The 13,332-nt window shown below is 39.3% G+C and overlaps 1 protein-coding gene across 8 annotated transcripts in view; it reads right to left on the reverse strand.

Moving 5' to 3' along the window:
* CCDC138 (coiled-coil domain containing 138) overlaps positions 1 to 13,332 on the reverse strand; it is a 134,313-nt gene that overhangs the window by 19,722 nt on the left and 101,259 nt on the right. The window lies entirely within an intron of this gene.

Raw genomic sequence — 13,332 nt, forward strand, 5'->3', positions numbered from 1 at the left:
GGCCATTCCTGCCAGCAAAAGAGCTGAGAGAAGATGAAGGAGAAAGATGAGAATGGTGATGGGGCAGCCAACCCATAATGTTTGCCACAAGGGGCTAAATTAAATTACCTCTTGAAAACAATTTTTTTCAATGTTTTCTTGAGTCACAGTATTTTATGTAAATTTATACTCCATACACTTGGTGGGAGGTGTTTAAATCTTCAATTTGAGAAAGGATTACCTAAAGACACAATCTCAGTGACAGGTTACTTTCAATAGTAAGGGGAGAGTGGCATAAGAACTCCCTACACCAACATTATACTAATATCTGACAAAACACTGTATTAGTGGGCAACTTAAGACAATAACCACATTCTTATAAATTTAAAAGTCAATCACTGAAATCTCTCAAGAGAATTATTTATCCAAGATCTGCCAACAGTTCTAATCGTGGTATGTTTTTAAAAAGTATGTGCTATCAGCAATACAGCACAGTCTTTGATAAAGAATATGTCTGCAAATATTAGACATCAGCTTGTTGATAACTGACTAGATATGCAGTTTACACACTAAGAATTTAAGTCTGTATTTCCCAGGTAGCAGCTATTTTAATCTTTTCAGAATTCTAAGGCAAAGTGGTAATCAGAATAAAATTATTTCAAAATCAAACTCTCAACTCTCAGACATATTAACATGTTATTACATGGGACAAAATGTGTAATATTTTAATAATAAGGCTTTTTTACTTCTAGTTCTGATGGTTCCAAAGTTCTAACATGGCAACATTCAACACCAGCCAAAAAACTTCAGCTGCCCATCCCTGCACTGAATAAAGGTCACTAATACTTAAACAGGAAACAAGAGCAATAGTAAGAAGGACATGCATAGGTAATCTTTTGAAAACATGCAACTCTACATAAACTCCCCCCTTAAGTATTTTTTCCAAGTCTACCATCATTCTTTTTTGGAACAAGGCAGGTTGTAAAACACACTGAAGATTATTTCATGAAAGACGAGAGGGAGTCTGTCATGGGCCTGAAGTGGGGAAATGTACTATAGTCCAGGGACAATATCTCTCTCTGGAACAGGACAATCCCACACAAAGTGCTCAAATCCTTGGTCCTCCTTCTACTTCTTCATTCTTGAGAGAATTCCAAAGTTTCCTCCCATCCCCTTCTTTTCTTTCTTTTTTAATCCCTGGGACACAGTAAATGCTACCACCACTCTCTGCTCTGGAATCCCTTGGTTCTGGGGTCCTCAGTCCAAGGGAAGTTTCTCCCTTGTCTCTATGTTCTCCTTCTGAAAGACATTTATTCCTCATCACTGCCCTGGCCATAGCCATGTGATGTGAAACAAGTCACATCATTTCTCAGGGCATCAGGTACCCATTTATCTACAGGAATACCATGTTTTATTCACTTCATTGATTTCACTGATACTGTGTTTTTTTACTAATTAAAAGTTTGTGGCAAGCAAGCCTATTTGTGCCATCTTTCAACAGCACTTTCTCACTTCATGTCTCTGTGTCACATTTTGTAATTCCTGCAATATTTCATTATGATTTTTGGCTATTAATATATTTGCTATGGTGATCTGTGATCAGTGATCTTTGCTGTTATTTTAATTGTTTTAGGGTGCCACAAATCACACTCGTATGTAAGACGGTGAACTTCATTGATACATGTTGTGTGTTTTCTAACTACTCCACTGACCAGTCATTCCCTTGTCTCTCCCTCATCTCCTCAGGCCTCCCTATTCCCTGAGACACAACACTATTGAAATTAGGCCAATTCATAATCCTGTAATGGCCTCTACATGTTCAAGTAAAAGGAAGAGCTCAGGAAGGAAGGCATGCTGAAACCAAGATATGCCAAAAGCTAGGTGTCTTACACCAAACAGCCAAGGTGTGAATGCAAGGAAAAGTTCTTGAAGGGAATTAAAAGTACTACTCCAGTAAAGTACATGGATGATAAAGTGAAACAGCCTTATTGCTGATATGGGGAAATTGTGGTCTGTATAGAAGATCAAACCAGCCACAGCATTCCCTTAAGTCAAAGCCTAAACCAGTGCAAGGCCCTAACTCTTTTCAATTGTATGAAAGCTAAGAGAGGTGAGGAAACTGCAGAAGAAAAGTTTGAAGATAGCAGAGGTTGGTTCATGAGGTTTAAGGAAAGAAGCCATCTCCATAACATAAAAGTACAAGGTAAAGCAGCAAGTGCTAATGTAGAAGCTGCAACAAATTACCCAGAATGTCTAGCTAAGATAATGAAGATGGCTACACCATACACCAGATTTTCAGTGTAGATGAAACATCTTCTATTGGAAGAAGATGCCATCCAGGACTTTATAGCTAGAGAGAAGTCAATGCCTGGCTTCAAAGGTTCAATGGATAGACTGACTCTTTTGTTAAGAGGTAATGCAGCTGGTGACTTTAAGTTGAAGCCAATGCTCATTTACCATTCAAAAAATCCTAGGGCCTTTAAGAATTATGCTAAATCTACTCTGCCTGTGCTCTGTCAATAGAACAAAGCCTGGATAACAGAACATCTGTTAACAACATGATTCAGTGAATATTCTAAGCCTATTATTGAGACCTACTGCTCAGAAAAGAAAATTCCCTTCAAAATATTACTGGTCATTGACAATGCACCTGGTCACCCAACAGCTCTCATGGAGATATACAACATCCATTTGGCAGCCCATGTATCAAGAAGTAATTTTGACTTTCAAGTCTTAATTATTTAAGAAATACATTTTGTAGATATAGCTGCCATAGATGGTGATTCCTCTGATGGTTCAGGGAGAAATCAATTAAAAACCTTCTGGAAAGAATTCACCACTCTAGATGTCATTAAGAACACTCATGATTCAAGGAAACACATCAAAATATCAATGCTAACAGGAGTTTGTCAAAGGTTGATTCCAATCCTCATGGATGACTTTGAGGGGTTCAAGACTTTGTGGAGGAAGTAACTGCAGATGTGGTAGAAAGAGCAAGAGAACTAGAATTCCAAGTGCAGCCTGAAGATGTGACTGAATTGCTGCATTCTCATGATAAAACTTGGAAAGATGAGGAGTTGCTTCTTATAAATCAGCAAAGAATGTGGTTTCTTGAGATGGAATCTACTCTTGGTGAAGATTGCTGAAATGGCAACAAATGATTTTAGAATATTCCATAAACTTAGTAGATAAAATAAAGCAGAGGCAAGGTTTGAGAGGACTGACTCCAATTTTGAGAGAAGTTCTACTGTGGGTAAAATGCTACCAAACAGTATCACATGAAGGGAAGAGTTCATTGACGTGGCAAACTTCATTGTCTTATTTTAAGACATTTGCCACAGCCACCCAAAACTTCAGCAACCACCACCCTGATCAATCAGCAGCCATAAACATGGAGGTAAGACCCTCCAACAGCAAAAATACTACAACCTACTGAAAGCTTAGATGATGGTTAACATTTTTTGGTAATATGTAATATATATATATATCTATATATATTAGAGTAAATGAGGAAGGAGGGGCAGAAGGGGAGGAAGAGAATCTTAAGCCAGCACAAAGCCTAACACAGGGCTCGATCTCATGACCATGAGATCATGACCTGAACCCAAATCAAGAGTTGGATGCTAAGGGAAGAGCCAGGATGGCAGAACAGCATGGAAGTCTTTTTGTGTCTCGTATCCATGAAATACAGCCAGATCAACACTAAACCATCCTGCACACCCAGAAAAGTGAATGAGGATTAACACAACAATCTGCACAACAAAATTCAGCAGGTACATGGCGTGGGGAGGAGAACTGGGGGGAAAGAGAAGCCGCAGAAGGCAGGGAGCTGTTTTCGCTTGTGGAGAGAGAACAGAGACAGGGGGAGAGTACAGGAAAAGCACCCCCCACTCCCCACAGCAGCTGGAGAGAAAGTGGAAAAGAGGAAACAGCCACAGGGACTGAACTAAAAAGGGAGAAAGGAGAAAGGAGAAAGCAAAGGGTGTAAATTCCATTAAGACTCTACAAAGAGGGGGAGTGCAGAGTCTGAAACACCGCAGCTCAGTACCTGGTGGTGCTCTAGTGGGAAGGGCAAATCCCCAGGAGAAGAGTGAGATCCGGGGATCCTCAGGCTACACAGGAGAGGCAGTTCCCCTGCTGGGAGGACATCTGGTAAAGGCTGTGTGGCCACCCCGCAGGCAAAGGTTCCACAATCACTGAACAACCACATTCACTGGTGCTGGAACAAGGTCGTTAAGGTTTGTGAAGCCTGGCACTAGATGTGTATTGTGATTTTCCATAATCCCTTAAACACTGCTGCTACATGATCCTATGAACTTTTTCTGAGGCGGGTTTGTACCCAGCAGCAGTATCTGGGCATCGGTAGCAGCACTTTTCTGCAAACATTCCTGGGTGTGGCCGGCATCTGGCCATTGCTCAGTGAGACTCTCCCGCAGGAGGTCTGAGCAGGTCAAAGTTGCAGTCCCTCAGAGTGAGGGGTCGGGAAACACAGCTGCATCTGACAGAAAACTCAGGAGGGAGGTGCCGCCTGGGAACCTGACAGTTTGGTCACAGACAGTGTAAAAGCGGGGGGCAGGTGGAAGCTGAAGACAAAGGACAGGTGCATGATTGCTGATCGGGAAGAGCACAGAGTTCTGATACTAGAGACAGGGTAGCTGGGTGACGCATTTTCACCCCTCCCGCACATGAGCATACATGCCTACAAGCCCCACAACAATCCACCCCAGTAAGCTATTAGCGCCATCTAGTGGAGAATGGAGCTGTTACACTAAGCCCAGCCCAACTGGGCCAACCTCACACTTCAGGAACATCACAAGACTCTCCACCTGCTTAGTTTACAGACTACAAAATGCTTCAAAGTTTGACTTTTAGGGGAAAACGATGTAATTTCAATTGTATTTCAGTCTGTTTGCTGGTCCATCTATTCAATTTTCATTTTTCTTTCTCATTTCTTTTCTTTATTACAGGACTAGAAAAAACTTAATTTTATTTCAATTTTTATTAAAAATATTTTTCTTTTTTTCTACTATATTTTTTACTTTTTTCGTAAATTTTCAAATTCCATTTTACTTCCATCATTTCATTTTATTCTATTTCACTGTATTCATTTTTTCAAATTTTCAAATGTTTTCCTTTTTTCTTCCCTTTTTTTCTCTATCAATCTCCTTTTAACAGCCAGACCAAAACACACCTAGAATCTAGCGTTTATTTGATTTTTATGTGTTGTTGATAATTTTTTAGTTTCAATTTCTTTTACCTTATTAATTCCTTTTCTTCCTTCAAAATGACGAAATGAAGGAATTCACCCCAAAAGAAAGAGCAGGAAGAAAAGACAGCCAGGGACTTAATCAACAGAGATACAAGCAAGATGTCTGAACGAGAATTTAGAATCATGACACTAAGAATACTAGCTGGCATTGAAAACAGATTAGAATCCCTTTCTGTAGAGATAAAAGAAGTAAAAGCTAGTAAGCAGGAAATAAAAAATGCCATGACTGAGCTGCAAACTCAAATGGATGCCAGAGCGGCAAGGATGGATGAGGCAAAAGCAGCAAATCAGTGATATAGAGGATAAACTTATGGAGGATAATGAAGCAGAAAAAAAAAGAGGGAGACTAAGACAAAAGAGCACATTTTAAGAATTAGAGAAATCAGTGACTCATTAAAAAGGAACAACATCAGAATCATAGGGGACCCAGAAGATGAAGAGAAAGAAAACATGGTGGAAGGGTTATGTGAGCAAATCATACTGGAAAACTTTAGTAACCTGGGGAAAGACACAGACATCAAAATCCATAGAGCACAGAGGACTCCCAGTAGAGTCAACAAAAACCGACCATCAACAAGGCATATCGTAGTCAAATTCACAAAATACTCAGGCAAGGAAAGAATCATGAAAGCAGCAAGGCAAAAAAAGTCCTTAACCTACAAAGGAAGACAGATCAGGTTTGTAGCAGACCTATCCACAGAAACTTGGCAAGCCAGAAAGGAGTGGCAGAATATATTCAATGTGCTGAATCAGAAAAAATATGCAGCCAAGTATTGTTTATCCAGCAAGGGTGTCACTCAAAATAGAAGGTGAGATTAAAAGTTTCCCAAACAAAAATTAAAGGAGTGTGTGACCACTAAACCAACCCTGCAAAAAATTTTAAGCAGGACTGAGGGGAGAAAAGACCAAAAAAAAAAAAAAAAAAAGACCAAAAGCAACAAAGGACAAGAGAACACCACCAGAAACTCCAACTCTACAAGAAACACAATGGCAGTAAATTCATATCTTTCAGTACTCACTCTAAACATCAGTGGACTAAATGCTCCAATCAGAAGACAGAGAGTAACAGAAAGGATAAGAAAACAAGATCTGTCTATATGTTGTTTATAAGAGACCCACTTGAGACCTAAAGGAACCTTCAGATTGGAAGTAAGGGGATGGAGAACCATCTATCATGCTAATCGTAGTCAAAAGAAAGCCAGAGTAGCCATACTTAGACAATCTAGACTTTAAGACAGACTGCCACACACTCAGATCAATGGAACAGAATAGAGAACCCAGAAATGGACCCACAAATGTATGGCCAACTAATCTTTGACAGAGCAGGAAAAAATGTCCAATGGAATAAAGACAGTCTCTTCAGCAAGTGGTGCTGGGAAAACTGGACAGAAACATGCAGAAGAATGAACTTTCTTACACCATACACAAAAATAAACTCAAAATGGATGAAAGACCTCAATGTAAGACAGAAAGCCATCAAAATCCTCAAGGAGAAAGCAGGCAAAAACCTCTTTGATCTTGGCTGCAGCAACTTCTTACTCAACACGTCTCCCGAAGCAAGGGAAATAAAAGCAAAAATGAACTACTGGGACCTCATCAAAATAAAAAGCTTCTGCACAATAAAGGAAATAATCAGAAAAACTAAAATTCAACTGATGGAACGGGAGAAGATATTTGCAAATGATATATCAGATAAAGGGGTAGTAACCAAAATCTATAAAGAACTTATCAAACTCAACAGCCAAAAAACAAATAATCCAGTGAAGAAATGGGCAAAAGACATGAATAGACACTTCTCCAAGAAAGACATCCAGATGGCCAATCAACACATGAAAACATGCTCAACATCATCACGGAAAAACAAATCAAAACCACAATGAGATACCACCTTACACCTGTCAGAATGGCTAACATTAACAACTTAGGCAACAACGGATATTGGTGAGGATGCAGAGAAAGAAGATCTCTTTTGCACCGTTGATGGCAATGCAAGCTGGTGCAGCCACTCTGGAAAACAGGATGGAGGTTCCTCAAAAAACTAAAAATAGAACTACACTATGACCCAGCAATTGCACTACTAGGCATTTATCCATGGGATACAGATGTGCTGTTTCAAAGGGACACATGCACCCCCCATGTTTATAGCAGCACTATCAACAATAGCCAAATGTCTATCGATGGATGAATGGATAAAGAAAATGTGGTATATATATACAATGGAGTATTAACTCGGCAATCAAAAAGAATGAAATCTTGCCATTTGCAACATGGATGGAACTGGAGGGTATTATGTTAAGTGAAATTAGTCAGAGAAAGACAAAAATCATATGACTTCACTCAGGAGGACTTTAAGAGGCAAACAGATGAATATAAGGGAAGGGAAACAAAAATAATATAAAAACAGGGAGGGGGACAAAACAGAAGAGGCTCATAAATATGGAGAACAAACTGAGGGTTGCTGGAGGGGTTGATGGAGAGGGGAGGGGCTAAATGGGTAAGGGGCATTAAGGAATCTACTCCTGAAATCATTGTTGTACTATATGCTAATTTGGATGTAAATTTTGAAAAATAAAAAATAAAAAATAAAATTAAAAAATAATAATAAATAAATAAAAGAGACTTGTCACAAGAGATGAAGAAGGGCATTATATCATAATTATAATTAATAACTCATTGATAATAATACCATAATAGTAGGAGACTTGAACACCCCACTTATAGCAATGGACAGATCATGTAAACAGAAAATCAACAAGGAAACAATGGCTTTGAATGACACACTGGACCAGATGGACCAAACAGATATATTCAGAACATTTCATCCTCAAGCAGCGAAATATACATTCTTCTCCAGTGAACACGGAACGTTCTCCAGAATAGATCACATACTGAGACACAAATGAGCCTTCAAGTACAAAAATATCGGTATCATAACATGCATATTTCCAGACCACAATGTTATGAAACTTGAAATCAACCACAAGAAAAAATGTGGAAAGATAACAAGTACTTGGAGACTAAAGAACATCCTACTAAAGAATGATTGGGCTAACCAAGAAGTTAAAGAGGAAATTAAAAAGTATTTGCAAGCCAATGAAAATGATAACACCACAGCCCAAAACCACTGGGATGCAGCAAAGGCAGTCACAAGAGGGAAGTATATAGCAATCCATGCCTTCCCAAAGAAGGAAAAAAAGTCTCAGATACACAACCAACCTTACACATTAAAGAGTTGGAAAAAGAACAGCAAATAAAACCCAAAATCAGCAAAAGATAGGAAATAATAAAGATCAGAGCAGAAATCAATGCTATCAAAACCAAAATAAACAGAACAGATCAATGAAACCAGAAGCTGTTTCTTAAAAAGAATTAACAAAATTGATAAACCACTAGCCAGTTGGATCAAAATGAAAAAGGAAAGGACCCCAAAAAATAAAATCAAGGATTAAAGAGATCACAACCAACACAGCAGAAATACAAATGATAAAAGAATATTATGCGCAATTATATGCCAATAAAATGGGCAATCTGGAAGAAATGGACAAATTCCTAGAAACATATAAACTACCAAAATTAAAACAGGGAGAAATAGAAAATTTGAATAGTAAAGAAATTGAAATAGTAATCAAAAATCTCCTCCAAAACAAGAGTCCAGGGTCAGATGGCTTTCCAGGAAAATTCTACCAAACATTTAAGGAAGAATTAACACCTATTCTCTTGAAGCTGTTCCAAAAAATAGAAATGGAAGGAAATCTTCCAAACTCTTTCAATGAAGTCAGCATTACCTTGATTCCAAAAACCAGATGAAGACCCCACTAAAAAGAACTACAGACCAATTTCCCTGATGAACATGGATTCAAAAATCCTCAATAAGATATTAGCCAACCAGATCCAACAAAACATTATAAAAATTATTCACCAAGACCAAGTGGGATTTATACCTGGGATGCAGCGTTGGTTCAGTTCAATATCCACAAAACAATCAGTGTGATTCATCACATCAATAAAGTAGGGACAGAAGGATCATACCTTGAGATCATAAAAGCCATATATGAAAGACCCAATGCTAAGATTATCCTCAATGGGGAAAAAAATGAGAGCTTTCCCCCTAAGGTCAGGAACAAGACAGGGATGTCCACTCTCACCACTGTTATTCAACATAATATTGGAAGTCTTAGCCTCAGCCATCAGACAACACAAAGAAATAAAAGGCATCCAAATCGGCCAGGAGGAGGTCAAACTTTCACTCTTTGCAGATGACATGGTACTCTATATGGAAAACCCAAAAGATTCCACCAAGAAACTGCTAGAACTGATTCAAGAATTCAGCAAAGTTGCAGGATATAAAATCAATGCACAGAAATCGGTTGCATTCCTATAAGCCACCAATGAAGCAACAGAAAGAGAAATCAAGGAATCGATCCCATTTACAATTGCACTAAAACCCATAAAATACCTAGGAAAAAAATCTAACCAAAGAGGTGAAAAATCTATACACTGAAAGCTATAGAAAGCTTATGAAACAAATTGAAGAAGACACAAAAAAAATGGAAAAATATTCCATGCTCCTGGATAGGAAGAGCAAATATTGTTAAAATGTCAATACTACCCAAAGCAATCTACGTGTTCAATGCAATACCTATCAAAACAACACCAGTATTCTTCACAGAGCTAGAACAAACAATCCTACAATTTGTATGGAACCACAAAAGACCCCGAATAGCCAAAGCAATCTTGAAAAAGGAAACCAAAGCAGGAGGCATCACAATCCCACACTTCAAGCTGTATTACAAAGCTGTAATCATCAAGACAGTATGGTACTAACACAAAAACAGACACTCAGATCAATGGAACAGAATAGAGAACCCAGAAATGGATCCAGAATCATATGGCCAACTAATTTTTGACAAAGAATGTCCAATGGAATAAAGACACTCTCTTCAGCAAGTGGTGCTGGGAAAACTGGACAGCGACATGCAGAACAATGAACCTGGACCACTTTCTTGCACCATACACAAAAATAAACTCAAAATGGGCCACCTGGGTGGCTCAGTCGGTTGAGTGTCCAACTTTGACTCAGGTCACAATCTTGCGGTCTGTGAGTTCAAGCCCCATGTTGGGCTCTGTGCTGACAGCTCAGAGTCTGGAGCCTGCTTCGGATTCTGTGTCTCCCTCTCTCTCTGCCCCTCCCCCGCTCATGCTCGCTCGCGCGCTCTCTCTCTCTCTCTCTCTCTGTCAAAAATAAACATTAAAAAAAATTAAAAAAGAAAAACCTCAAAATGGATGAAAGACCTAAATGTGAGGCGGGAAGCCATCAAAATCCTCAAGGAGAAAGCAAGCAAAAACCTCTTTTACCTTGCCACAGCAACCTCTTACTCAACATGTCTCTGGAGGAAGGGAAGCAAAAGCAAAAGTGAATTATTGGGACCTCATCAAAATAAAAAGCTTCTGCATAATAAAGGAAACAATCAGCAAAACTCAAAGGCAACCAATGGGATGGGAGGAGATATCTGCAAACGACATATCAGATAAAGGGTTAGTATCCAAAATCTATAAACAACTTATCAAACTCAACAGCCAAAAACCAAATAATCCAGTGAAGAAATGGGCAAAAGGCACAAATAGACACTTCTCCAAGGAAGACATTCAGATGGCCAACTGACACATGAAAACATGCTCAACATCACTCATCATCAGGGAAATACAAATCAAAACCACAATGAGATACTACCTCATACCTGTCAGAATGGCTAACATTAACAACTCAGGCAACAACAGATGTTGGAGAGGATGCGGGAAAGAGGATCTCTTTTGCACTGCTGGTGGGAATGCAAACTGGTGCAGCCACTCTGGAAAACAGGATGGAGGTTCCTCAAAAAATTAAAAGTAGAACTACCCTATAACCCAGCAATTGCACTACTAGGTATTTACCCAAAGGATACAGATATGCTGTTTTGAAGGGGCACATGCACCCCAATGTTTATAGCAGCACTATCAACAATAGCCAAAGAATGGAAAGAGCCCAAATGTCCATCGATGGATGAATGGATAAAGAAGATGTGGTGTATATATATACAATGGAGTATTACTCGGCAATCAAAAGAATGAAATCTTGCCATTTGCAACTATATGGATGGAACTAGAGGGTATTATGCTAAGCAAAATTAGTCAGAGAAAAACAAGTATCATATGACTTCACTCATATGATGACTTTAAGAAACAAAACAGATGAACACAAGGGAAGGGAAGCAAAAACAATAATAAAAACAGGGAGGGGGACAAAACATAACAGAGTCTTAAATATGGAGAACAAACAGTGGGTTACTAGAGGCATTGTGGGGGTGGGGGAGGGCTAAATGGATAAGGGGCATTAAGAAATCTACTCCTGAAATCATTGTCACACTATATGCTAACTTGGATATAAATTAAAAAAATAAACTAAATTAAAAAAAAAAAGGCTAGATTCTTAATGGAGTGACTCACCCAGGCACCCCAGTAATATATTTTAATTAAGGTATGTACATTGGTTTTTTGGGGGGTGGGGGATATGATGCTATTCCATACCTAAATGGCTACAATATGGTGTAAACGTAACTTTTATATGCACTAGGAAACCAAAAAGTTTAGAATTCAGTTTATTGCAATATTCACTTTACTGCAATCTCTTTGCCAGCCTGCAATCTCCTCTATATATAAAATAAGTAGCTGAACTAGAGGAGCAGTTCCTAATTCAGTGACTCATGCCATCTTTTTATAATAAACATTTTATAAAACATTTTAAACAGTTCCTTTAAAACACAAAGGAAAGGGTGCCTGGGTTGCAGTGGCTCAGTCAGGTTAAGTGTCTGACTTTGGCTCGGGTCATGATCTCTAGGTTTGTGGGTTCGAGCCCCATGTCAGGCTCTGTGCTGAAAGTTCAGAGCCTGGAGCCTGCTTCATATCCTAACCACTAGCACCTGTGAATGTGCTAGTGCTTAGGATGGCAAAGGCAAAGGCTTTGCAGATGTGACTAAATTAAGGATTGTGAGATGGGGAGAGATAGTTCCTACAGATAGTAAATGATCTGCCTGTGAATGCATCTTCCATATGCAAACCAACCAATCTATAGCCCATGCCCCCCAATCACCTCTTGTGTGGTATTACACTTCAGACCACTATCCACCTGCTCTAATCACTCTCAGGACAGGTACCAACCCCTGTGCCCCGGTACCCACAGAAATTATTCAAAATAGCCAATCCTAAACCCGCTTATTCTGCCTTGCCCATACCTTCCCAGGGGAAGCCACAATAAAGGTTCCTGTTCACAGTTCCCCGCCTTTCCCTCCTCTGCCTGCTGACTGACCTAGGTGCTTCCTGTGTGGCCCCCTACAAATGGTGTGCCCGTTTCAATTAGCCACTGTAAGTACAGGGGCACCTGGATGCCTCAGTCGGTTAGGAGTATGACTTCAGCACAGGTCCTGATCTCATGGTGTGTGACTTCGAGCCCAGTGTCAGGCTCTCTGCTGTCAGCGCAGAGCTGCTTCGGATCCTCTGCCTCCCTCTCTCTCTGCCCCTCCCCACTTGCTAAAATAAATAAACATTAAAAAAAAAAAGAAACTGTAAGTATAAAGGATCTTTTTAATGGCAGTCATCTCCTGATCTGTTTGTTGGATTCAACATACTTGAATAATAAAGAAATTATTTTACATATTAAATGTGACCTAGGAGGCAGATATTAATGATGTAGCCACAAGCCAAGGAATGCTACCTGGTACCAGAAGCTGGAAGAGACAAGCAGACTGTCCCCTAGAGGCTCTGAAGAAAGCATGGCCCTGTCAATGCTTTGATTCTGGCCCAGTGAAACTGATGTCAGACTTCTGGCTTCCAGAACCGTGAGAGAATAAATTTCTGTTGTGTGAAGGAACAGGTCTGTGGTAATTTGTTAGAGCAGCCATAGAAAACTTATACAACTAGTAACATGTCCACATCCCAGAGCTTTACACATAAAGTACACTTTACACATAAAGTAAAATAGAAAGAAATAAAACTCAGCATGCAATTGTTACAGTAAACATAAATGCTAATATTCAGTCTAGAATTTTGAA

Source organism: Panthera leo, chromosome A3 (assembly GCF_018350215.1).
Source record: "Panthera leo isolate Ple1 chromosome A3, P.leo_Ple1_pat1.1, whole genome shotgun sequence".
NCBI lineage: Eukaryota > Metazoa > Chordata > Mammalia > Carnivora > Felidae > Panthera > Panthera leo.